The sequence below is a fragment of the Notechis scutatus genome, chromosome 1 (genome assembly GCF_049901735.1).
Source record: "Notechis scutatus isolate UNSWTSFEM ecotype Mainland chromosome 1, rNotScu1.2, whole genome shotgun sequence".
Classification (NCBI taxonomy): Eukaryota; Metazoa; Chordata; class Lepidosauria; order Squamata; family Elapidae; genus Notechis; species Notechis scutatus.
The window spans coordinates 19,084,165-19,108,677 of NC_142009.1; the positions used below are offsets into that span (position 1 = coordinate 19,084,165).

The following is a 24,513-nucleotide window of genomic DNA, read 5'->3' on the forward strand; positions in this document are numbered from 1 at the left end:
AACCAAAGTCATTTGTTCATCAAAGATGGCTTCTTCTTTGTCCCCTTCATCCTGTTCATTCTGCTTCACATAAGTATAAACCGCCATTTCCAAAAATTGAAAAATAGTGCCAAGACCATCTTTCCCTTCTTGTTTTTCTTTTTCATATTTTTGATATACAAGTTTCAATCCATCCACAAGTGATGCCATTGTACAGAGAAAAAGTTTTTCCAGACAACCACCCAGATGTTTTGATCAGCAATAATTCTCAAAAGTTCCAAAATCACCAAACAATCCAAACAGGCTATTTCTTTTAAATACCTTCTTCTTCTTCACTTTCTCTTTCTGGAGTTAAAGTTTGATCAAAAAGTTCCCTTTCAAATATATTTTTGAAAGTCTTATTGATGTTTAGTAACTCTTTAAAATTCTAGGCAATCTTCTCCTTATTCTCAAATTTTGCTCCAATTTTTTTCCCTCTCCCTTCCCACTCACAGCCAAAAGGATTTTTTCCCTCCGCTGTCACCTTAGGAAGAAGAGTGGAACAAAGAAAAAAACTTTCCCTTGTAAAATATTCGCAGCTTGTAACTCTCACTAGAGACAATGCATACTTAGCAGCCTTCAAGTTTCCAGGTCACTTTCTCTTGTCTTCTCCCGGTTAGAAGCAACTTTCACTATTCTTCCGACTCTCTCCCTCCTGCACCTGCTTGTCCGGCTGCAGATTTCTTCGTGGCGGCCATTGCTGACCGCCGTTCCTCCGCCTCGGGAAAAGGGGGTTTAGCTGGCTGGGGAGGGGGTCTGTGATGCCTCCAAACCCCTTTCCGGATCCCCCCTGTCTTCAGCTGCCTCTACGGGGCAGCTATATCCCCCAGATCCAAATGGATCGGGGGAACCTTGGCGGCGAACGCAGCAGGGATCGCGTGGTGTCGCGAATCCCTGCCGCCGCCGCAAGCTTGCAAACCGGAAGTCCCGATAACCACTATTAAAGATCAAATTTAAATGTCTGTTTTACAGATTTCAGGCAACAGGTCAAGTGCACATGTGTGCACATGTGCCACCTCTCTGACAGGAGTTGCAATGGTTGCCAATTTGCTTGTAGGTGCTGTCTGTCACCCAGGGATGAAATTCGACTGGTTCAGTAGAACCGGTTGTTACAATTCTGCACAGTTCGGAGAACCAGCAACTTGTGTCCCTGGCTGGCTCCACCCCTCTCTGCCCGCCCCACCCCTCCCCGCCCAGTCAGTCCTTATTGCGCATGCATGACATCGTGCACATGTGTGACATTGCTGACTGCATTCTCCCCTGCCTGCCCCACCAATCACTCCTTATGGTATTTGTTTTCTTCCCAACGATCAGCTGCTCCGACGATCAGCTGTGCCGGAACCCCCCTCACTGTCTTACTGCTTCTCCCAGGAGGCTTCCCTGATGTGGTTTTGTCAGCTGTCCCGGGGAACCCAGAATGGGATGGAGTCTATTAAATGGTTGGTTTGAATGCATGTTGTCATCACTGAGGGGGTGGGGTGTTATCTTATTATTTGGTAATTTTTATTTTTTTCCCTATATTGTGTTTTTATAAGCTGCCTAGAGTTGCTGTGGTGAGTAGGCAGCTATATAAATTATGTAAATAGATAGATAGCTAGACAGACAGACAGACAGATAAATGGAATCTTCAGAATCTCCTTTCAGTGACAGCTGTTGGGAGGGCACTGAATGTGACCATGGATAAGGCCTTTTTAAATGCTGGAATTGTTATGTGACTAAGCTATCTGGCTGGCTGGTGAAGATATGTACAGTAACTCAGGAAGACGTTTCTAGGCAGAACTGGGAAATATACTTGTAGCTTTCAATCAATGGCCTATTATTTGAGATCAGCTACTAGGTATCCATACCCTGCCAGGGTGGTGGCTGACCATGAAAAGCTCTAAAGTTGCAATTTGGCATGCATTCCTGGCACCAGGAAGACTGAAACTGTTGGTCATAATTAAAGAAGCCAAGCTCACGGGAGGAAAAAAAAAGAGTATTATTTTGTTTAAGTTGTGGTCCCACCAATTCTTGCTTACAGGTATATCTGGCAGATATTCGAAGGCACCATTGTTGCTACTTTGTTATGTCAATGTTTGTAATCAAAGAACGAATGATTAGTATATTATATTAATAGAATGCAACTTATTATTTTACTTTTATTATTACTACTATCACTATTCCTGGCAGCCATGGAGTAAGAGAGTAGGCTCTTCTATGGATTTGTAACTAATTAAAAACAGGAAGCAGTAAGTAGGAATAATAGATGGGGCTCCTTGGAATGTTGTCAAGAAAACATTTAAGGACCAGTCCAGGCAGTCTCCAAGACTCAACAATGACTCAAAGGCAAGAGAGGGGGGGGAGGGGGGGAGAGAGAGGAGGGGAGAGGAGGGGAGAGAGGAGGGTTCCTCAGAGATATTATGGCAATCACTTCAATTTAATTTGTTCCTAAATAATCAGTTTGCCAATGATAGTTAAGAACAAAAATACCATGACCTCTAAAAAACTTTCTAAATTAGACAAATGAGCAATAAAATCTTAATTCAAGTAAACATAAATAGTATCAAATGGCATTTTAAAGAAAATATCTTGCAGCTTGTTCAATGAAAAGTTTAATCTGAAACACAACAGCTGTGGGGGTAAAAAACAACAACAACCCAACAATCCTATGCTAAGAATCCTTGGAAAAAGACTGAAATAAAACTGCCAGTGCCTTTATGCGAATCTATGGTACGACCACACTTGGAGTATAAGTCTGATCACTGCTTTTCAAAAAGTTAATTACAGAGCTAGAGAAGGGATGGAAAAGGGCAAACCAAATGATCAAAGAGCTGTGCAAGGAAGGTGATTTTTAGCCTTTAAAAAGGCAACTAATGGCAGATAAGCTACAAATATATAAATTGTACATGAGAGAAAAATGATAGGGAGTTTGTCCTTTTTAAGATAAATTTGGAACTATTATATTAAGGCATAAAGGGACAGATAAAAGCCCCTTTCTCTGCACATTGCACAGTTAAACACCCTTCTGGGGTCTTTGGGAATTTTGGAGATTTTGAGAAAGCATTGGAAGCTGTCATGGTTTCATTGAATGCCTACTTATGGTTACTGTGCCAGAGAATAGTTAATCAAGCTTCCACTTTACAGAATGGAAAATTCAACACTTCTACCCCCCATTACAAGTCAACTGCAGTGGGCCCTATTCTGAATACCTCCTCTAGGGGTTCACTTCATTTTCCTCATGTGTCTGGATCCTACAGAGTCCAGATGTATTCAGTGGAACAAAGCCAGCAAGCAGCTGGAGGTCAGTTCTATAGGCTGAGGAACTCCTAGCTATCCAATTTATTTTTGAAATAAATATAACACAATGATAAACATGAACAATACTTTGCCGAGAATTCTATGGTGTTGGTTTTACACATTCTGTTTCTACCACCAATGATCAATGATCAATATTAGAGAAATTCCTGGAGGAGTAAAAGTGTTTCATCTTTATGGTAACATTTAATCCTATATTAACCAACTATCCTTAAAACACATAACATTACTTGGTCTGTCAACTGTCGTAAATCTATTTAGAAAGCTGGACTAGTAGAAGCAGAGGGATCTGTGTACAGTGCAAACAAGCTAAAAACTGTGTATGAATTTTTCATGAAAAGATTGATGCATATGCTATATGTAATAATCTATGAATACAAAGGACTGTTGGAAAATCCAAACTATAATCTAAACTGGTGTGTTTAAAAAAAATTGAGAAGACAGTTGTAAATCACTTATATATTAGTGCAAAGAAAATTATATGAAGCTGTCTACATAAGCATCAGACTTAAACTTCTGGTTCTCTTTCAGTGACCTTTTTCAGATTTTCTTCTCAAATCCTTCCAAAAATGTTGAGAGAATCCATCATTTGAGGTTTTGTTGATGGTTATTTTATGATGCTTGTCTGCTATGTGTTTTTTTTTTAATTTTACATTATGGGTATCATTCATTTTATCTATTTTATTGTACACCACGTATTGTAAAGTTATATATGTGTGATGAGAAGTTTAGATAAACAAACTAATAGACAGACATGAACAGACAGACAGAACCCCTTGGCCAAACTGTTCACTAAAAAAAGTAATTGTATACACCTTGCAAATAGTTCTACACCCAAACCGCAAAGTAAAATCAACAAACCAACAGCAGATACTTTTCTACATTCAATTAACCAAACTGGCTGGCCTGGCTATCCACTTAACAATTTCAAATACATTTTTGTTTTCTCAACATTCACACAAAAACATTCTTTTTAAGTGATTGGAAAATACAACTGATACATAGGTCAATAAATCTAAAATATTAGCATAAATCTAGGATAAACATTAAATAAATAATTTTAAACCTGTTTTCAGTTAAAGAAAAGGCTCCCAGAAAAGCTTGTAGAAATCAGAACTAAGAAAACAAATCAGAATTGTGATTCATGCTATAAAAATTATGGTTAAATAATAACTCTTTTCAAGTTAAAACCCAGGAGTCCAGGACAGATGACAATTAATGAATTATGTCAATGCCCAGCTACATGATTTCTGAAAATTTATGAAACTAGAAACAATGTCATAATGTTTTATAGACGCTTTTTAAAAATAGGATAACTACACATTCCAGTTCTTATGATTAGGACAACTATAAACTGTCTCTAAGCACACTGTATTATTAAAATTTTATTGGGATGGGAGAGGGATTAACCATTAGTGAACTCCTATTATAATTATATATTGTTAGCAATAGCAATAAAGACTACTGCTTGGGGTTCAAGAGATTATGATTACATATACCAGTCAAGTAAACAAAGATAGAAATGGGATGCTTTTCTTGCATGAACAGTACAAAACATCCTAAGCTCAAACCCGAGGAATCCCAGTTAAAGTAATCAGATAGCAACAGCAAGGAAAAATCTTCAGCTGAGGAACAGGTTGGCCTTTTTCAAATATACATTCACTGCTGGTGTTGGACTACAACTCCCATCATCAACTAGCCAACAAGGCAAGTGGCCTGTGATAGGGAAAACAGGATTTTAACACCTCATAATTAGCTGTGTAAATGCATTAATAAAACTGGAACTTCAAAGTCAGAAAAAGACACAATGAGGTAGCCAGGCTAATAATAATCACTTGCTATATAATCTTACTCCATATATTTAACATTCCAAATAGGTGCACCCACAATAATTCAAAAGAAATGAATGTCCTCGGTAATAATGTGGTTTGGTGTAGTGATGAAAGTGAGGGCTAGGGTTAGCCTATAAACCAGGAAACTGTGAGTTGTAGTCCCACCTTAGGCATGAAAAACCAGCTGGGTGACTTTGGGGCAGACACTTTCTCTCAGCCGAACCTATCTCACAAGGTTTTTATTGTGAGGAATACAGGTGGAGGAAGAAGTATTAAGTATGTTCACCGCCTTGAGTTACCTATATAGTAATAAAGGTGGGCAGAAAAACTTGTTGTACCATTGACAGATCAAGGAACTAGCATTGAATTGTTTAATCAGCCTTACAAAATATCAAGGCTATAGTTACACTAAAAATGGCAGATGCGTCACCTTTTTTAAAAAACATCTAATTTGTGTGTGATGAAATGCCAGTGATGAAAATTTTCATCCCCACTTTTAATCAGTAGACACAGGAGCCTCCCCAAAAGCCAAACAGGGAATGAGAAGGACAAACAAAGAGAAAAGTACAATCCATGTGCATAAAAAAGGGGTGTGTGAGTGAGTGGAAGGAAATCATATAATGTGGTGGTGTTAGTATTGGATTAGGAACTCCCTACTTCAAATCCATTCTCAGCATGAAAACTATGAAGCAATTTTGAGCCAGTCACACTCTCTCCGTGCAATGCTGGGTGGTTGTGGAGAAGTGTGGATGAGGTAGGGTTAGATATAGTGGTTTGCTTTCTTGGAGGGGATGCAGATGATGACGATGACGATGGTGGTGATGATGATGATGATGATATGATGACGGCAGCATTGGATTCTGCTCTTTTTCATACACAGGTATTGCTCAACTTGCAAATTTGTTTAGTGACTGTTCGAAGATACAATGGAACTGAAAAAAGTGACTTGCGACCGGTTCTCACATTTACGACCACTGAAACATCCCCATGGTTCATGTAATCCAAATTCAGGCACTTGGCAATCAGCTTGTATTCCTGATGGTTGCAGTGTCTTGAAGTAAGGTGATCACCAATTGTGACCTTCCCAGCCAGCTTCCAACAATCGAAGTCAATAGGGGAAACAGTATTCACTTAAGGACTGTGTGATTCACTTAACAACTGCAGTGGTTCACTTAACAATCATGGTAGAAAAGGTCACAAACTGAGTTGGGTATGACTCACTTAACAATCATCTCGCTTAGCAATGGAAACTGTGGTTCCAATTATGGTCACACATCACGGACTACCTGTACTTCATTTTACAAGGAAAAATTTGGTTGACTTACACAGCCCTGTATCTTAACTGATTGCTTGGTTCAGGAACCAGCACACAGCTTGCCTCATTATTTAACAGAACAACAGAGTTGGGAGGGACCTTGGAGGTCTTCTAGTCCAACCTCCTGCTCAAGCAGCATTACCTTCCTCATCATCATTATCATCATCATCACAGTTGTGCTTCAATGCATCATCCCAGATGATATTCCAATGCAAACAAAAGCAAAACTGACCAAACTCTGCACAAAAAAATTATGACATCCACTAAGTGGGTTTGGGTTGTGATTACTTTAAAGAGCCATAGGGACTAAAGAGGGAAACTGAATCTCTATTCCCTTGATGAGTAGGAGAAAGTTCAACTTCTGTATCATTTCTATTACCCTATCATGTTTTAGTCCTCTTACCCAGTGACTAGGACTAGGCTGGGAGATAATGGATGACTTCAACAACAACAACAAAAAAAAAGGAGAGAGGGGAGGGGAGAATCAGCAGTATTGAAGTATATAACCAGATTGACTGTTCTTAATCTGTGTGTTATATTGGTAAACATATGAAAAATTCCAGTTTCACGCTGTCTCTTTGACCCTACATAGTACAGCATCTTCTATTTCCATCTGCCTCTCCTTACAGCAAAAACAATTAAAAATTGTTTCTTACTCCTTATGTTAAACTTTGTTTTGCAATTTTGTTCAAATAAATTCAATCTTTTAATTTTTTAAAAAATTAACCATTACTTATTCATTTAATTTCGATAAGATATCCTGTGTTGAGGTATCTAAGCTGCAAATCCCCATAGTGCAGGCAGCAGTCCTCGACTTATGACCACAACCGAGCCCAAAATTTCTGTTGCTAAGCAAGATAGTTAAGTGAGTTTTGCCCCATTTTACAACCTTTCTTGCCATGGTTGTCAAGTTAATCATTGCAGGTGTTAAGTTAATAACACGGTGGTAAAGTGAATCGGGCTAACCCATTGACTTTGCTTGTCAGAAGGTCGCCAAAGGGGATCACATGACCCCGGGACACTGCAACCGTCATGAATATGAACCAGTTGCCATCATCACGTGACCATGGGGTTGCTGCAACGTTCATGTGAAAAATGGGTCATTAAGCCACTTTTTGCAGTGCCATTGTAACTTTGAACGATCCCTAAATGAAAGGTTGTATGTCGAGGACTATCTGTATTTATGTACAAGGAAATGTAGCTTTGCCTTCTAAGCAACTGCTCACTGGAGGATATTTGAACACTTCCTTTTGTGTAGGGTCACACATTCTCCAATTACGCTTTCTTTTTTAGCTGAGGTATCACACTATGTTATTAGAAACCACAACTCTATTAATGGATAACATTTTGGAAACAGTGTTTATAACCTTCTGTAGTACTCACTTCCAATGCAAGTAGCATTCCATGGACTTTTAAGAGTGTGGATATTATTATATTGCTCTTCCATTATACAGGATTTTATTATGTCACTAATTAGAACGACCTTTCTGTTCTTTATACATAATCTATATATAAGGCTTCTTTTTTGGAACTGTGTGCCTGTTTGGGGATTTCTCGGCCATGAAGACTGCAAAATATAGGAGCTGCAGTTGAGTGAATCCAAAATGCTCCACTCTGGAGAGAATTTAACTATAGTTTAACAAGCAACGGCAACTTTGCAAAGAGAAAAAAAAATGCAGACAATTCTAACAAAAGATGAAAAGATGTTTAGTAACTCTGGCATTACAGCAATGGTAGTTTTTCAGAGCCAGCAACCCTGAACTTTATCAACAAAGCTGGAGGATAGCAAATGTTCACAAATGAATTAGCTTTGAAGGCATCAAATGGCATCATCTGCAGACTTAGCAATCACAAATGAAGGCTGAGGTGCATAAAACAGAAATGAAGAAAATTTAAAGTGATGCTGTTTCAGCTACTACTCAAACAGCAAGGAAAAGTTAAACTAGATCAGTCTGGCAATGTATTAAAGGTATTTGACAACAACACTAACCATCTTGGCAGCTAGGTTCCCTGTTTAATCTTCCAGAACATGAAGAATAATTTATCTGAACACATTTTGAAATCTTTCAAAAGAACAGGGTGGTGTCCATTTCAAAAGCAGATTAAGAAATCTTAAAGATCTGTGGGGAAACTGGGATCCCCAAGCAAATCTTTAAAGTCCCATTATGAACAATCACAAATTCAAAATAAGTAAAATTAATGCTGATAATGCTCAAGTTTCTCTTAAAGCTGACCAGGTATATAAAAAAACAGCTTTCAAATAACTTTTGCATTGAACAATAATCAGTGACAGTCCTTGTGTTTCTCTAAAATTTGGTTTGGATATATACAAGAACCAGACGGTTAATGCCAATGCTTTTTATGAGTTTCTAGCTATTCACTATCTGGATTTTTATCTAATCTCCTCACTACTTATAACAGAACCATTTTAAAAATGTGTACGGTTGTGGAGGGAGGGGGGAGGCTAAAATGACTGTTATCTTGTAAGCAGGGAATCTGAGAGGATAATGTCAGGGAAATTACCATATAGTCCAGCTTGCTTCAATCTTGGCATCTTCCAAATGTATGCTTTTCAATTCCCAGAATGTCCAGCGATGACCGAGCTGGCTGAGGAATTTTGAGATATGAAGTGGTTCACTCTGAAAGACCCCAAGGGTGACGAAGGCTGACAATATTTCCAGTTATGATCCAGTTCATTCAGGAACTCATTAGATAACCTTCCTCAGTGTCCTCCAGATGACTGAATTACAACTGACCATACTAGCTGGGGACTGTAATTTCAATAAACTGGAAGGTAAAGTGCTGATGAAGACTCTCTTAGCTAAGACAGTATCTATTCTCGTATGCAAAAGTTAAGATGTCAATAGTAGTCTACTATTATTGCCTTTTTAAGGATAATAATATATCCTTAAAATGGCAATAGTAGAATGTAACAGAATATTCAGATACAATTGTTTCAACAGTAAGATTTCAATGTGAGGGAATCAACAACCATTTTAGAGGCTTACTTTATCACTGGCTCTTTTTCATTTTTTTTAAAATCTTCCCAAAGTCTACTGTCATCCATGCCTGTTTGTCACAGATACATAAATATATATATTTTAGCTCCAGAGCCTGCAAATAGGGGGTGGTGGGTGGAGACCACAATGGGAGGAGGACGAGAATATAAAGAATGACTGAAAGCCTGAAAGCCATGCATCTTGACGCATATTTTACTGAAGCCAGTATGGGGGGAGTTTCATCATATGATATTTATGAAAGAAAGGTATAGTACAGTGTCTATCATTCACTTGAACCAAATGAAATCTCCACCAATAATTGTTACAAGAGGACAATCAAGTCCTTCGTAGGAGTAGCACAAAATCTCATACGTAAATTCTAGAATATAGTTGCTTTTCATACATGCAAAACACAGTTAATATATTTTGTTTACTTATTGCAGTGTTCTTGTTTTTGTTAGCAATCTATGAGTCATTTTCAGGAAGTAAGGATATTTGCCTTTACATTTGTTTAAAATAACCTAACATCCATCCCATATTCCTACTGCCTCCCTACCCCCGGGCAAAATGGAGGTATCCTTTATACCTGAATCTAAAACATCATGGCCAAAAAGCACCTGCTTCTCATTTGCCAGTGTACATGACAATTCTCTGCAAAACGCCACCCTGTATCCTTTCAGTGTTAAGATTCTTGCCTTTACTAAGGCTATCCATAGCTTTGCCATACCACCTTCTCTTATTTCTAACAATGTTCTGGCCTGTGGCCCTAGCATTCATTCTTCAAGCACTGGCAACCTCAGACATACTGTGTCAAACTCTCTTTGCATCTTTAAATTCTGCCAACCAGGTTTCTTGTTCCTCCCACTTAAATCTGGAGCTTTCTTAAATAAATAAACCTGATGCAGTTGCAATCCAGTGCTTAGTTTGGAAGCATGCCAGCTGTCCAGAACAAAGGACAAATAAGTAAGCAGGAGGAGTATCATACTGAGGAAGAGAGTTTCAAAAATGTGCAGGGGGCATTCTAGTAAATTGGTGTCATGGTTAGATCCCCAACAGCAATCACTTTATGAATGAGCAAGCTCCCCACCAGAACTCACTCTGGGAGAACAGAACACCCACAGTATAAAAAGCTCTCAACATTTCACATGTGCTCACTTGGGTCCTTTTTCTGTTTCTTCTTTTGATATTTTCCCCCCTTTTCAATGGTAATTCCACCCCTGTCGATACGGAGACTTTAAACTCCTTGGGGCAGACAGTGACCTGTGTTTTCCTCCTCAGATTACTCTTGTGAAGGGTCATGGAGTGTCGATTCTATATGAATATAATAATGCCACTGAACTAAGTCTAAATACCCTTTCAGTTACTGTGGCACAGCACAAGCAGTAATAAGGGAGAACAGCGTGTGTGTCAATCTCAAAATTAGAGATGAAAAAGAACAGCATAACCTTGAGGTCTCTAGTGCTTCTCTCTGAATCACTACAATTACCAACCATTTTCAGAAAATTCTCATCAACCAATTTCATGTAGCCAAAATAATGGGAGCAAATATCACAAATAGAATAGGGCACAAATGGTAATTTTACTTACGGGATGTTGGGGCTTGCCATTTCCAATTAGCAGGAACTGTGAAGTGGGCATTACTGGCAATGTGAATATAGTAATTGGGGTTGATTTCATGGCGCCTGGCCAAATCTGGCTGACTAGCGCCTTGGCGAGTTAATTATAGCTCTCATCACAGAGCGGGGATACTTTGCTGTGAAGCTGAGACATAATTGAACAGCAAGACGATAACAAAACAACCTTGATGTGTCGTGGTGGCAAGTACGTGTGTGTGTGTGTGTGTGTGTGTGTGAACATTTTGTTCAGAAGTTGCAAAAGGAAGAGCACTCTTGACAAAATCTGCCAGTTTCCATTGCTACATAGATTAGCAAGTACCTCCTCCCCAAAAGACATTTGAGATCATCAAGAAGCTATTAAACTCAGAATCTAATACTTATAAACAAGATTTTTGGATAAAAATTATCATTTATGATGAATAAAATTCAATATGAAGTCCATTGACCTTAAGTCTCAAGATTTATTGTTCCAGTTCACTACATGGTACCAATTCGACTCTTCCTTTTACTCAGTGGAAGATTTACTTGAAAGTAAGATTCATTAGGATGTATAATCAATTACTTGATTACAACTTTCTGTTAATGTTTTTCTTCTAAGAGAAAAGACTCACAAATGTGGTCATATATGTAACTTTGCAAGTATTTAAATACCATGAGGACAGAATAAAAGCATTACACAATATCTGACATACTATAATGTATAAATTACACAGATTGCCTAAAATATTTATAGCCATTGTTTCTGGTGTAAACTCTCAATACCTCATCACACTGTAACAGCTATATTTATTAAGTATATAAATGTTTCCATAGGCACAATATATGTACACTTACATTTATGAAAGTTTCCAAAAATTACATGAAATTAAAACTATAGATATACACTACAACTAGCCTCTTAAAATTTTGTAAAAGAAAGCTTATTTGGAATATTTTTACTGTTTTTAAATTGTTTTGATATCCCCCTTTTTAATGAAAAAAGAGCAAAACTAATTATTATTCTTATGCAGAATTATACTTTTTAAAGCTAGGAGTTAAAAGCTGGGGATTTTGCCAGGGTGGGAAAATATGAACCCTTCCTTTCTAACATAGAATTTTATTCCACTGGTGTTGGTTCTCTCACACACATTCCACAAATGGTACAGGATAATTATCTATAAGCCATGCACTTTTCTTATTGCTCATTCTCCTTGCCTCCTAGCTAGAGGCTATCAGAAACTCTGGGTAGGGACCATGGGCACCAGAGAGTTTAAGCCCAAATTGTACTGAGGAACGACCCCCACCTTTTTAAAAAAAAATCATTTAGCTTGCCTGGGGAACATTTTTACTCCAAAACCCATTCTTCGTAGCATCGGATGATTGTCACACTTACAAAGATTACACACACACACACACACACACACACACACACACACACACACAAGTGGGGGAAGGAGGGAGGGAGAGAAAGAGAGAATAGTTATACATGAAAGACAAGGGTATTCAGATGAAAGAGGCAGTTTTTAGTTTTGGGTATGTGATGGTGTTAGTCTAGATACGCCAAACTTTTTTAAAAAATTGTCTTTATCATTACATAGATTTTTAGAATCAAATATGCTGCGGATTAGAATTTGGTAAAGAAGCCACAAGGCCCTGGTAATATATATTTAAATGCTCTGATGTATCTATGCCTACAAGATCAGAACTGTTCAGGGGAAAGTTTTTCCTGTGATATTCTGTGAAAGTGGACTTTGAAGTGGTAGAACGGGGAGGGGGGAGATGCTTTTGAAATTTATTGTTGGACTACACTCTTGGGAATCCCATGGATAGACAAGTAAACAAAGAATGGATCACAGAATCAATCAACCCACAGTTCTCATTAAAGATACAAAGAAGCAGGTTGAAATTATCATATTTTTGACAATTATGCAAAGACCCAGTTCCCTTTAGAAGTCCATAATGCTGAGACAGGTGGAAGGAAAGGAAAGAAGATGTCAACTAGCAGCAATGTGGATAGACTCAACTGCAGTAGGGATGGCTACTACAGCACTGGAAAAGCTGGGGGTAGATCAGGCTGGAGAAGGCTTATTTATATGGTCACTAGGAGTTAATGTTGACTTGATGGCACATAATAAAAAATAAAATACACTAGATAGAGATACATGCACTCATTCATATTCTCTCTCTCTCTCTCTCTTTCTCTCTCTCTCTCTCTCTCTCTCTCTCACACACACACACACACAAAGGGAGGGAGGGAGGGATACTGAACAACTGTTACTGTTTACAGTCAACTCTAAAAGTTAGTCTTCCAAATTGTAGGATTTGCATTCATTGTATCCCAAAACTCAATGTGAATGATTTTCAAGAGAGTATTTCAAAACCATGAACTCACTGATTGGTTAAGATAACAAAGTCTCAGTGTTATCACTTAATAATGAATCAACAGATTTAGCATTTAGTGTCTTTGAGGTTTTAATGCACTAAATTGTTAAACTATTTTCCCTGGAATAAAAGCAAAATGACTAATTCAGAGATATTGAGGGCAGCCATCTATTTCCTCTGAATTAATTCTATTAAGTAAATTCTACCTCAAATACTGGATTACCAAAAATTATAGTTTGAAAAATTGTATCTGTAACTATCTAAGAAGAAATCTGTGTATGCTGATGCTAACAGCCTTGCTACCACATTCTGTGCCAAGTCCAGCATTTCAGTTGCCAAGAGAAAAAAATTAAATGGAAGGCTAGAATTGAGAGGACACACCATCCCTTTCCAGGAACAGTCACAACTGCCAGACCAAGCACAGCTGGAGAATGCATTCTGCATCACTCAGGCTCAGTACAGAAATTAATCCCAGATTTCATGAAGCCTGTTCCCTTGTTCCTTCAGGGGAAAGGCAACTCCATCCAGAATCAAAAACCTAATTTTGAATTTTTATGCTGTCCATTTACAGTACCTCCAATCTACTTGCCCCTCTTCAAGCCCATTAAAGCCCTGGTCCAAAATCCTCCCCTAACTCTGATGAGAGAGAAAAATAAAGCTCTTTATCATCAGCATACAATCAACTTTAAACTTTCTAAGGATGTCTCATAGCAGCTTTACATAGATATTAAAAAAACAACAAGGGTGGCAGAATGGATCCCTGCAGCTACAGGAATGAACAGAAATCCCCAAAGCTCAAGATTGCAGTTGACCATGGAAATACAGTAGAACTGTAACCACTGAAGAACAATGTCTTCCATACAGCCCTAGGTAACATGACATTGTGGTCAATGCTATCAAAAGCCACCAAGAGATCGAGGAGGACCAGCAGAGTTGTGGTCTCCCAGTCATTCCCTCAGAGAAGATAATCTGTCAGAATGACTAAGAAAGTTTCAGAGGCTAACTAACTCTGAAATCTGACTGGAATATGTCCAGACAATCCATCCCCTCAAAGAATAATACATAAAGCTGATCAGCCATCATCCTCTCCAGTACAAGAAAGAGATGCTTACTATGCAGCAATAATTTTCAAGTATCTCCAGGTCCAAGCCCAGCAGGCCATCTTTAGGAGAAGGACCACGTACTTTATATCAGACAAGGATCCTCCTGCCCTGAATGAGATCTTGTCCATCCCTGAAGCACCCCATTAGTGCCCTTCTGCTAGGTCGTACTGGCCTAGACAGACAGGCAACAATCAAGATACATGCTACAGGCATTTATCAAATAATGCACAACTCATTCTAGCAGTGTTAACACCCAGGAAACAGGTTGATATAGGCTTTCTTCACAGCACTTTTTGTTGACTGCAGAATTCAAGATCAAATATCCAACACCAAAATACACACTCATTCTAAAACTACCAGCTTAGAATAGAGTTGTTTAACATTGCTACTTAAGAGGTGATCTTTCAAGCATGTGTCCTTATATTTGCAGCACTCTGTACTTTCTTTTAATAGCACTGATAAATTCAGAGTGCTCTAGGCACCTCTATCCTATTTACAGTAGGGTGGGAAATTTTAGATGTTTATTATATTCAAAAAGGGATTTGCTTGAGGGCTGCAATGTTCTAGTCTAGTGTGTACTTCAGACTGTCAAATAGGTCAAATTTTCACATACCTGATATAGTTACTAATTCATCATAATATTTTAGCCTTCCCTTGATGACTTCCCCTTGCACCCTGCTCTCAACAAACTGTGTAGGAAGATTTTTTTTGTTTGTTCAATATTGCAGACAAAATGTTCCAAGACTTTCAAAACTAGCTTACTGAGTCAAAATACTATTTAATCATATAAGGAAACTGTCCATTTACACTCTATATTCATGGAATGTAGACTCTCTTTAAAAGCTGTTCAACTTTTTTCCCCATGATCTAATCTTAAAAGATAAAAATGCTGTCAATAGTTGGATTTTCTAAATTGGAAACACTGGTTGTTTAGTATATTAATGTATTAGTTTATATCAATCATCTTCTGCATTCAAGTTAAGTTACCAGAACTAACAGATTAGTAAGAAACAGAACTATAAAAGAAATAGAAAGTAAAATGAAAAGATCAAACAAGTAATTCAACCATACAATAAAACAAAAGCATCTGAAGCATTAACATTAGCAGTAATTAAAAAACTGGGAAAACAAAAATGTTTTTGCATGCTGTCTAAATAAAAAACTAATTGAGAGTGACAACCTGGGAAAGAGTCATCCCTGAAAAGCTTTTTATCTACCACATTTAAGTAGGATTAAAGATGCATGTAAGATCAATTAATATGTCTACATTAAATCCAATAATTTTATTATAGCCATAAGAGCAGACAAGAGGGACATAAAACATACGAAAATGTCGATTCACATGTACGGAACATTGGTCTTACCTGAATGTTCTTGCTCTTTCTGTGGTGAGAGAGTCCAGTGACTGAGAGTCCAGTGACTCCTGTCTTCGTTGACTGGGACTGAGTCTGTCAAAGCTGTCTAAGCTCCGCCTCTGTTGCTGGCTCCTCCCCAGCTTTCGGCAAAGAAACATGACAGACCGGACATGTCCCTACATATATAACAAGAAAAGCACACATTATCGCTCCCCACATTCCACGCCCCCAACCAGATGTACTTAGGGTGGGCCTGGACTCTCTCACCACAAAAAGAGAAAGAACATTCAGGTAAGACCAATGTTCCTTCTCCTTTCTGTGGTTATGAGGGTCAAGTGACATATCAAAGCTGGATTGTCCATGGGAGGGCTCAAGTCCGGTCCTGCTCATTCCTTTGCCCATGAACACTCTGCAGAACCCTTCTGCCAAACGCAACATCTGCCAATGCGAATACGTCCAACCGATAATGTCAGATGAATGGAGAGGGTGAAGACCACGTAGCAGCCCTGCAGATTTCTTCAATAGGTGCCTGTGTAGCCCAGGCCACCGCCGTAGCCATGCTTCTTGTAGAGTGGGCAGTCACACCCCAAGGCACCGGAAGAGACCTATTTTCATAGGCTCTGGAGATGCAGGAACGAATCCATCTGCCCACTGTGGATGGTGTGACTTTACCACCCAAGGTGGCCAGTTGAAATGATACAAAGAGTGCCTTTGTTCTACAAAAACCCGCCATTCGTCGAATATAAATCTTCAATGCTCAGTGAACGTGCCATGCCTGTTCCAAGGCGTGAGTAGGGTTAGGACAGAAATTAGGCAGGGTAAGCTCCTGAGGTCTATGAAACCATGAATTGATCTTAAGAACAAAGGTTCTAATCTGAGAACTATCCTATCTGGGTGGAAGATACAGAAGTCTTCCCTAACTGACAGAGCTGCCAGCTCTGAAATCCTCCTCAATGTAATTGTCACTAAAGATGCCACCTTAATGGTCAACATATGTAGGCTAATAGAACTAAGAGGCACAAAGGGAGCCCGAGTCAGAGACTGTAGCACATTGGGCAGGTCCCATGTCGGGAATCTGTGTACCACTGGAGGTCTAATATTAGATGCTGCCTTAAGAAACCTACAAATAGTGGGATTGAGAGATAGGGACCCCAACCTCCCAAAGGGAAGACAAGGCCGCTACTTGCCGACGAAGAGTATTGGCTGAAAGTCCCTATCCAGACCATCCTGAAGGAAATTTAATATATTGGCTATGGAAACTGCCATGGGATGAAGACCAGCCTTAAGGCACCACTGGCTAAAAGCGTTCCAGGTAGCATCGTAAATGCGATTTGTGGAAGGCTGAGCCAGTCCGCTTGCACATTGTCTAGAACTGAAATGTGCTCTTCCCAAATGGACAAGAAATTTCTCTCCGCCCAGTGGCCCAGGCTTTCCACTTCTATCATCAGAGACCTGGACCTTGTGCCTCCTTTCTGTTTATGTGGGCCTTGGTGGCCACATTGTCCATCATAATTAGGACGTGAGTTCCTTGTACTGAAACTTTGAAGTTTTTGAAGGCCAATCGGACCGCTCTCAACTCTAACCAGTTGATATTCCTTCCCTGTTCTGGCCCTGGCCACTGGCCTTGTGCCATCTGGGATTGAAGATGCACTCCCCATCTGAAGAGGCTGGCATCAGTCGTAATGACGAGCTGTAAAGACTCCTTGAAGAGGTGCCCTTTGCAAATCGCTTGGGATTGCCACAACCGGAATGAATTTATCACCGATCTGGGAACTCTGACCTTAAACAAGGAGTGATTCCTATCTGCCTTTGGATAAGGCAAGAGGAATCACTGGAGAGTCCTCAAATGCAGAGATGCCCAAGACACAATGGAAATGCATGACACCATCTTCCCCAGAAGCTGTGAGAGGGCGGCCAGAGAAACGGTCCCTTCTCTCTGAATCCTGCCTGCCAGGACCTGTAGACTCTCCTGCCGATCCTGGGAAAGAAAAACTCTGCAAAAGATACTATCAATATTAGCCCCCAAATGCAATAAACATGTAGTGGGGGAGAAATGATTTTTCTTAGAATTGATGGAGAAGCCATGGGCCTGTAACAACAAGACTGTAGTCTGTATGTCTCTCAGGGCCATGCGTTCTGAGGATGACTGGATTAAAATATCATCCAGGTAACACTGCACATGTACTGGGATAACACATAAATGTACTGCTAGGGCTGCCAACACCTTCATAAAAACTCTAGGTGCAGAGGATAGCCCAAATGGCATGGCCCTGTATTAGTAATGTCTCCCAAAACAGCAGAAATGCAGGAAACATCTACGTGATTGACATATCCAGATATGAAAATAAGCTTCATTCAGATCAATTGATGTGAGTAAGTCACCCTCCTGAATGCTCTCTAAAATTGTCTGAAGTGATCTCTGATCCTCTTCTGTTGCCATAGAGGACTGACTGTGCACTGATGGAGCAGGTGAACCCGGGTCCTGTAAGATTGGCCTGATCCTATGTTGAATAGTTGGATCAGGCCCTGAGATAATAGATCTTTCAGATGCCACTGATCCTAGGCCCTAAGTAATTGGAGACTCTCAACTATCCCCCTTCTGGACAGCCTTGGATATGATGGCGTCCATATGAGCAGGCACTTCCAGTTCAGGTGACTCTGAAAGACGAAGGCCTGCAGCTGTAGGCGTAAATGTGGCCTCTATACCAGGCCTGGGCCTGTTTGGGGGTTGCTCCCATGGTTCTTCCTGAAATGCCACTTGTACGAGCTCTTTCATAACCTCTGCCTACTGAAGTTAACTGTAGGACTGTAGGCTCCAAGGTGTGATCTGGGAACCAGGCCTGAACCTGATGCCTACACCCAGGAGCAGGCCCAGGCTCTACTTGCAGGTCACTGGCCTGTTGTACTGAAGCTGAGTCAGCCTGGGGAGGAGACCTATGACTCCGCCCACCCGCAGCTCATTGGGGTTTTTTGAGCTGCTTCTCTAGAGCTTTCTGACGCCTCATGGCGTCCTTGTCCTCTGTCTTTGAGGCGTTTTTTGAAGCTGGGGCTTTTCTTGAATCTCTGCTCCTGGATGTTCCTCTAGAACTTGAGAGGCTGTGACCACCTTCCTTTTGAGGCTTGCCTGGAGCCTGTGCATCCGCCATCTTGACCTGAAGGATAAGGATATATGTGCCACTGGAGAGAGAGAAAGGGGGGAGGAGGTAATGGCTGCTAATAATGCCCCCCCCACTCAGCAGGTCCCCCTGTAGGAAGATCTCTCTTACCATTCCTCAGGCTTGAAGCAGGCCTGGCTAGGCCTAACGCTGGGCTGCAACCATGCCCTACCAGCTCCTTTCCTTCAGGCTTTTGGGTGGGCTTTTGTTACCACTTCACGCCCTAAGAAGCCTCACTAGGTCCAATTGGATGGCCTGGATCCAGGAGGTCTCTGCAGGCGTGCCATGCCATTTCCAGCCTCAGCACTGAGTCATTGTCCCAGCACTGGCACTTATGGCCAATTTTAGTGCCGATCAGCTGTTTTGCAGTCTGATCCTGCCTGCCAATCATGCGAACCGCTACCACGCGGCCATGATCTCTGCACTTGGGGCAGAAGCCCCAGAGCTCTGCTGAGCTTGGGTAGGGTGTTAAAAACCCATATGCGCTTTTCTCGTTACGTAGGGTGTTAAAAACCCTTTTTTGTCGAGTTGTCTGGGCCGTTCCCTCAGGGAAACTAAGGCCTGTGGCACTGACCTCCTTCTGCTGTTGAAAAGAAGCAAACGCAATAGAAAAAAACTCCACTCCAAGCAAAACCGAAAGTGGAGCTGAAAAACATGTCCATCCTGGCTGAGAGACTGAGTCAAAAGCTGGGGAGGAACCAACAACAGAGGCGGAGCTTAGACAGCTTTGACAAACTCAGTCCAATCAGCAAGGACAGGAGTCACCCAAATCACTGGACTCTCATAACCACAGAAAGGAGAACAAGTATAACTAGGATATATTATATAAAAAACAGTAAGGATGGAAGATAAAATATAAAAATATAAAAATTAAAATACTTTCGTGACAGGATAAAATAGGATAAAATGAAATTAAATAGACAAAAATCTAAATCTTTAAGGACAAGTAATGTGAATAGCACATACTGAGGCACAGAACTGAGGAACCTGGGAAGATATTCTTGGGTTCTTATCAGATAAGAGGAGCAAAAAATAGAAGTTGAGCTCTCTGCCCAGAAATGTCTTGAGGATGGGATAGATATGACTCATCCTGGAATCCTTATAAAAGGAACAAAGGATCAAATGGCTCAAAAGACTCTATTGAACTATACCCACAGGCGCACAGGCACTTAGAATCTAAAGAGGACTGCTGAAGCATTATGCATTTACATTAATTAATATAAAGGCCCTACAAAATTTCAATATTGATGATAAATTATAGGTTTGGGTTAGATTAAATTGAAAGCCCACACCCCCATATTCTTGTTTCGAGTGTATTTATAATGCAGAAGCTTCCCAGTGAAAAATCCAGTAACTGGACTTTGTCGATAGCTTTCTTAAGCCGCCTTTATTTAAAGCACTGCCTAAGGGCCAAACCTCAAAAGAAGAAAATTAATTTTAATCTCAGAGGCATAAACTGCCACCAGCTCCTTCAAGCAGGAGCCATGAGTTTAAAAGGATTCCCAAATTGTAGACTGGGTCTGTTTGGGGCAGGAAAACCCCATCCAGCACCAAAGATGTCATAATCCTAGAATTAGCAGACCCCACAGTTCAAAGCCACTCAATCTTGCCAGGGTTCAGCAGAAGCCAGTTGTATCCCATCCAGAACCTCCATGCCTCCAGACACCAGGATAAGATATTTTCGGCAAAACTTAGTTTGCCTTGAGTTGAGATGTATAACTGGATATCATCATACAAGATGTAACAGGTCTTATTCAGCCCATCTACATTAACCCAGCAAAAAAGATGTGCACTCTAAAGACAGCAGTCCAAGATTTATAAGTACCACCTATATCTAAACTGAACCTGGGTATACTTTAATCCACTCCAAGAATCACTCTGCACACTATAACAAGACAATGTCTCCACTTTGCACTTGACTGCATTTATCCTCTATTTAAAATATTAATAAACCTATTTTGAAGAAAGCTTTGCCATCATGTTGGTAATAATGAAATAGCTGCAGAAGTTAATAAACAAAGTGTTTTCAAGCTTGTTAAATTTAAGATGTGTATGGATTTCAACTCCCAGAATTCCCCAGCCAGCAATGCAAGTTTAAAAACACTAACATGATAATTACCCCAGTTTCTTATAAACCTAGAGGTCAATGGAATAGTGTGGCTTCAGTCTGTAAAAAGTTGTATGTGTCTTATTCATGATCGTTCTCTTCCTTCACAGGCACCATTAAACCTAGTACAAAATATGTATCTGGGGAGATTAACTGATTTAGAAGAAGAGTTTATTACGCAATAAACTTTGTTTGTAGTTAACTATGTCTTTGCCTAGATGTCTGCACCCTCATCCCAAGCAAGAATGATTTTGCTACTGACAATATTCAGGCTTCTTCTTATCCCTAGGCCAAACAGAAGGTTCTTGGAGTGTTGTAAAACTACCTCAGCATATTCACAGGAAGCGAAAGCATCCTTCCACTCAGTTAAGTATATACTATCTATTTTAAGCAGTCTAAATGGGTGTTTACAACAGGAAGCACATCCAATCTTCTAATTGGTTTCAGAATCAGCTAAATAAAGCTTTACTTTCTTTCCCCTTTTATTTTTAAAAGCATGATTATTTCTTCACAGGAATACTAAATATTCCAAACGCTGCAGGGGTGAGGTGGGGGACCGAGACCACACACACACCAGAGATCTCCTTCTGCACTGACAAACGTGTGTGTGTGTGTGTGTGTGTGTGTGTGTGTGTGTGTGTGTGTGTGAGAGAGAGAGAGAGAGAGAGAGAGAGAGAGAGAACATATGCATATTTTCCCTCTGCAATATATGTAAGACAAGGATTGTTGTAAGTTTCAAACTCTTCAAATCATATACCAAATGTTCTCCATGGGCCAGCTTAGCCAAAATACAGCTTCTTCTTTGTAATACTCAAAAAGAGATATGTTTCAGCCACACGCTGCACCAGTTGGAGCTTCCGAATGCTCTACAAGGGTAGCCCCATGTGGAGCACAATATAGAATTGTTATCTCTGGTGATGTTACTCCAAAGCTTCAGGGAAATGTTGTGAGGGTACTCTTCCCTGATATGGAGGCTACATAATTCTGTATAGAGCTGTATAACAACAGCTCTGTTCCCTATTGCCCTCTGCCTGGTAAACTTGCAAGATTTGTTTCTCTCGCCATGTACATGTATATATCCAAACTAAACTGTTTTTTTCTCCATGTCATATAATATATGTGGACATATGCATAACTTTGTATTTATTTATTTTGTCATGTTTATCTAGTGTATATTAGAAGTGGAGACCCTTTGAGAGCTGTATGTAACAAAATTTCATTTTAACGTATGCCAATTAGTGTACATTCAAAGTGACAATAAAGTTAGTCTAAGTCTAATAGTACATGCAATCAAGGTAATATGCAATGTACAAATGATATTGATATTGCTTTGATATTGCTCTTAGCAAATGGTTAAGTTTATAACAGTAGAGTTTGTTCCTGTCTACTCCATAAAATAAGTGGAAATGCACAATTCTTCTGGACTAAAGACTGCATTTGCAGGACAAGGCAAGAGGGCAGCCTACTTGCTTTGAGAGAAAATCTTAAGAAGCAAATCTATTCTACATTTAATCTCAACAATATTAAAGAGAACTAAAAAAAACAAACCATAAATCATCAGAAATAAATCAAACAATGTACAGGTAATCCTTGACTTACAACTATTCATTTAGTGACTCTTTGAAGTTACAACAGCACTGAAAAAAGCGACTTAAAACCAATTCACACTTATGACCATTGCAGAATACCTGTGATGATCACGTGATCAAAATTCATGGGCTTGGCAACTGATTCATATGTATGATGGTTGCAGTGTCCCGGGGGTCACGTGATCAACTTTTGCAACCTTCTCGCAAGCAAAGTCAATGGGAAAGCCAGATTCACTTATTACTAACCATATTACTAACTTAACAACTGCAGTGATTCCTTTAACAACTATGGCAAGAAAGGTCATATAATGGGGCAAAACTCACTTAACTGTTTTGGTTAGCAACAGAAATTTTGGGCTTAATTGTGGACATAAGCCAAGGACTATCTGTAGTTTTTGCTTTTTAAACAAAAAGGCCTTTCTCAATTCTTGTGATTATTCCTCTCCACAGTCCATATTTCAATATGCTAAAGATTTCCCAAAAACAGAAAAAATAAATTACAGTACTAGCCTCCTTGCTTGGCCTCTATTATAAAATGCACATTTATACTCTTCCACCCAAAGTCTGTTCCTGTGAAGAATCAGCGAGCTAAACACTGTTAGCCATGATATTTTCTAAAAAGTAAAGAATCTACCTACCCAATATCTATTTCAGCTCATATGGTTAAATTGGAGATGTCTTTCTTTTTTCAAAATCATTCAGTATATCTGAGGATACTAGTTTGGCATCTGCTAAGCTCATGCAAACTATTTTAAATTTATACAATTGCTTCTGACAAAGACACAAATTTGCTCCAGGCCCTGACTAGAAAATTGGATGATTTCTTCTCATCACTGAGGCTATATACCCTATGGAAGAAGTACACAGAAAAATCAGCTGCATGTTTTGGGTAGGGAAACCAGATGTTCAGGCCCAGCCATAAATTCAGTTTTAACCATGGCTGTATAAATTTTTTGCTGCCACAAAATACAGATCTTGTTTTAAACGTCTTCAGGTTTAACAAAATACCGGTCATAATTCTACTTAATTTAAGTTATTTATTGTTTAAAATGGTCTGTGCACAAGCATTTCTGCAAAAGTAAAACAGAAATCAAATGATTTTTTTGTGATTAGTAAAAATACATATACATTTTTCCACACCTAATTATGGTCAAGAACAAAAGCACAGTATTTTTTAAAAGTCCTTAATCCCTGGAATGATGCTTGCCAACTAAAACACCTATTATGAATTTATTAAAGGCCTATGCAAACATAAATTATGGAGCCAGACATTTTAAAAGGGGGAAAGTGATTTATTGTCACTCTGGAGACATAGATGGATAGCAGTTCAGTTTTATTTTTCCATATATTCAACACTAAAATGTGTTAATTCAAAAAGAATTCCACATTAAAAAAAATTGTTTCTCTACTTCTCCCATACATTTTAATTTGATTGTAAATCGTTCTCAAGGGGCAGGTGTCATATAATACAGAAATGGGGTAATTTGGGATGGACTCTTTGAGTATAGTTTCTGGTGTAGATGGTGGTTTTCTGCTTGCTTTAAACATTTTACTTTTTAATGTCCCACTAAATTCTCTTTTATTTTATCAGCAGTGTGATTGTTCTTCTGGATACTACTAACAACTCATTATTGTATGCCCTCTTAGTCAAATTGCTATCTTAGGATACAGTAAAATTTCTGAGGGTTCCACACTCAGATTTTATGTTTCTGCCATGCAAATGAATTCATCAAATCCTTTTTATCTGCAAATACATACATTAATTCATT

General features: G+C 39.4%; 1 protein-coding gene across 6 annotated transcripts in view; it reads right to left on the reverse strand.

Moving 5' to 3' along the window:
- CUX1 (cut like homeobox 1) overlaps positions 1-24,513 on the reverse strand; it is a 347,690-nt gene that overhangs the window by 240,507 nt on the left and 82,670 nt on the right. Inside the window, exon 1 of one of the 6 annotated variants that reach the window (XM_087957655.1) lies at positions 15,903-16,023. The exons of the other annotated variants lie outside the window; for them this stretch is intronic. The gene's annotated coding sequence lies outside the window, so the exon portion shown is untranslated. Of the gene's footprint in view, positions 1-15,902; positions 16,024-24,513 lie in introns of those variants that run through there. 6 annotated transcript variants of the gene reach the window in all.